At 48.2% G+C, this 3,577-nt stretch overlaps 1 non-coding gene across 1 annotated transcript; it reads left to right on the top strand.

Moving 5' to 3' along the window:
• The first annotated feature begins 1,573 nt into the window (after positions 1 to 1,573).
• LOC111814298 lies at positions 1,574 to 1,700 on the top strand. The gene has a single exon (XR_002819321.1). It is a non-coding gene; the product is annotated as a small nucleolar RNA SNORA64/SNORA10 family (small nucleolar RNA).
• The last annotated feature ends 1,877 nt before the right edge of the window (positions 1,701 to 3,577 follow it).

Genomic DNA, 3,577 nt, shown 5'->3' with positions numbered 1-3,577 from the left:
AGAGAGAGAGAGAGAGAGAGAGAGAGAGAGAGAGAGAGAGAGGAGAGAGTATAAATGCCAGGCATGGTGGCTCATGCCTGTAATCCAAGCACTCAGGAGGCTGATGCAGGAGGATTCCTACAAGTGCAAGACCAGCCTGGGCTACAAAGTGAGCTCAAGGCCAGCCTGAGCTTCATGGTGAAACAACCCATCTCAAAAAGACAAAAATGATTTTTTTTTTTTTAAGACAAAGTTTTGCTATGTAGTTTAGGCTGGAAAATCCTCCTGCTTAAGCCTCTTAAGTGCTGGGGATATTGGCCTGTACTAACACACCCAGAATGCAAGTGGATTTGAACTTACGATACTGTTTACCCTTCTATGAATTTGTGTGTGTGTGTGTGTGTGTGTGTGGTACTGGGCACTGGGCACTGGACTTGGGATCTTGTGCTTGCTAGGCAGGCACTTATGTGCCACTGAGCTAACTCCCCAACTTCCCTTTTATGAGTTTCAAGAATAAAATCTGAGTTCTTCAGCACAGTGGGCGCTGGCAAAGTCCAAGTCACCTGAGAATTCCTGCCTGGGTGCACGCCTCTCTTGGTGCTGGGAAGAAGAAGGATCTGGGAAGTGTGGGGATAGCTGCGCCCCAGGGGGCTCCAAACAAACTGCACACATGAGTGGCAACACACACCGGCTCCCTAAGGACCTGAATAAATCCATGAGAGGGCATCAACTTAAGGTCCTAAGGCTGAAGGAATTTTTGTTAATTCTACAACCTTGGTTTTCTGGGGTTTTTTTTCCTTTTAAATACACTCAAACAAACAAACAAACAAAAAACAATAATAGACATAGCAGCACAACACTCGTGAGGCTGAGGCACGAGGATTGTCAGGATTTCAAGGCCAGCCGGAGCTCCATAGAGAGTTCAAGGCCAGCCTAAATTACAGAGCAAGACGCTGTCTCACAAACAAGCAACCCAGCAACAACAACAACAACAACAAAAAACCCACCAAAACACAAGTATAGGATTGGGGGAGTCATATGAGACAGGTTCCTGGGTAAATGGCACAGGCCTGTGCCCGTATTCCTGCATGCAGATGTCATGGATGCCAGCAGTGCCCCACTGCCACTGTTAGGCTAAGCAGCTGCCTTTCCCACTGTGGTTCACTAGATTCCCACTGGCACACCACAACATGGTGACAGTCTTTGCAAAGAGTCACTCAGAGTATAAAGTTTGTTGCAAGTAATAAAGCCAGCTTCTTCCTCAAGAAAACACCAACGACAGCTGACACCAGTGCAGTGGGCAGGTCCCAGGGAGCTCCTGGAGCTCACAGCAGTAAAGCCAAGGACGAGGAGCAGGTTCCCATCACCGAGCTGGGCTGACTGGTCAAGGACATGAAGATTGAGTCCCTGGAGGAAATGAACCTCTGCTCCCTGGCCATGGAGGAGTCTCGGATGACCAACTTGTTCCTGGCAATGATGTTCTGAGAACCACAGCCATGCAGAGGCTGATGCATGCTGGCCAGTGGGCCAGATTTGAGGTGTCAAGGCCATTCTGCGCCTTGTCTAGGCTATTGGTGCCCAAGGGGTGGGAGATCCTCTCTCTACCCTGCATGGTTTCCCTAGTTGTTCTATGATTTTTTCATATCAGAGAGAGAGTAAACAGCTCTTTGGGACCTTGGACTGGTCTCATGGTGGTCTTTTCCTTGAGGAGTACAACAGAACTTGGGTTAAAAAAAAACAACAAAAGCAGGGGCTGGGGAGATAGCTCAGTAGAATAAGCACTTGCCAGGCAAGTACAAGCCTGAGTTCAATCCCCAATTCCACACACGCACACACACAAAAAAAAAGTAATAAAGCTACTTTGCAAGACCCACTTCTTTCTTTTCTTTTTCTTTTCTTTTTTTTTTTTAGGTACTGGGGATTGAACTCAGGACCCTGTGCTTGCCAGGCAAGCACTTATTCTACTGAGCTATCTCCCCAGCCCCCACGACCTACTTCTTTCTAAAACAAAAATATCTACTCCATTTTGGTATGATTCTTTTCTGCTCTTCAATTTCTCTTTGTTTTCATTTTTTGCAAAGCAGCATAACGAAGGTTGTGCTTGTAGGAATGACCAAGGTTGGGTCACAAGCATAACATCATTTGCATATCAGTAAGAAAAGAAAACAGGAGGGGATTTGGATTTTTGAAGGAAACCAAAATAAAGCAGGGCTTCTAGAGACTTCCTCCATCCTCATTCTTGTGTTCTCCTGAAGCTTAGCTGTTCTTCCAGGAAATAAGGGAACTGGTATTAAGCAACACTGTCAGTAACAACTGTTGTTTTCTGTGTCAGTGTTGACCCGAGCATGAGCCACCTCTCTTAAAGACAGCATGTCACTCCCAAGGAGCTGCCCCCAAAGGCACAGCCAGAGTTGGAAAGCTGCCACTCAGGATCCCACTGGCTTTGTAGGGAGACTGCCACTGAGTGTGCAGATGTACCAGTTCTACACCAGCAGGTCCATGCTCACTGGATGTGGTAGAATTTCCTTGGAAAACATTCCCAAGACTTTCTTTCCACCCACACCCCACACAGCCACTGTGTTCTCAATGGTCAAGATGTGGGCCCCCCATGTCACTCAGCGGACATTCAGTTGGCCTTCAGAGCCCCATGTTCATCTGCATAGATTACCTACAGAAGGCTTCTCTCCCCAGGGTGGGTCTGCTCATGAATCCGAAGAGCACTGGAGGATGAGTTCTTCCCACACTGTGTGCAGCCTTGTCACTTGGTTTGTCAGCATGGCTGTTCCACTAACAAAGATGTCAGCCTGGGGACAGGATGGAGGGTCCTTCACCTTCAGCAAAGGTTGTGCATGGCCAGGTGTGGTGGCACACGCCTGTAATCCCAGCACTCAGGAGGCTAAGGCAAGAGGATCGTTGGGAGTTCAAAACCAGCCTGGGGGCTACAAAGTGAGCTCAAGACCAGCCTAAAGTGCATAGCAAGATCTGTCTGAAAAAGACCCCCCCCCAAAAAAAAGGCTGTGCATGCATAAATATAAATGGGAGGCTGCAAGGACACTGGTGTTTGTAGAGAACTGCCTCACCTCTGGGTTTGACATCCTCGGAGGAGAGACTGAGCAGTTTCCCTTTTCCCTTCTTGGGTAGATCTAACACCACAAGGGAGAAAGTGTCATTGGGCTGGGTCCCTGAGGACCTGAAATAAGGAACCTAACCCCCTTTCCTGTTTTTAGTACTGGCAATCCAACCCACAACCACACATTCGCTAGTCAGATGCTGTGCCACTGAGCTACCTCCTGGGCCCACTGTACCCCCTTTGTAGCAGGTTCATACTCCCATTGCACAAAAAGAATTTTCAGGATGTGTGAGGAAGACCAAGAGAAGGGTTTATGAGGCAGATTTTAGGATGCAGTCAAGAATGGAGTGCAGGGCTGGCGAGATAGCTCAGCAGTCTAAAGTGCCTGCTTAGACAAGCTTAGGCAAGCACGCAGGAACCGTGGTTCAATCCCCAGCATCTAGGGCCAGGGAGATAGCTCAGTAGAATAAGCACTTGCCTGGCAAGTAAGTGCAAGGGCCTGAGTTCAATCCCTGGTTCCGCAAAAAA

The sequence above is a fragment of the Octodon degus genome, unplaced genomic scaffold (assembly GCF_000260255.1).
Source record: "Octodon degus isolate 3935 unplaced genomic scaffold, OctDeg1.0 scaffold00287, whole genome shotgun sequence".
In the NCBI taxonomy this organism is placed as follows: domain Eukaryota; kingdom Metazoa; phylum Chordata; class Mammalia; order Rodentia; family Octodontidae; genus Octodon; species Octodon degus.
This window is presented reverse-complemented; position numbering and strand designations above follow the sequence as displayed.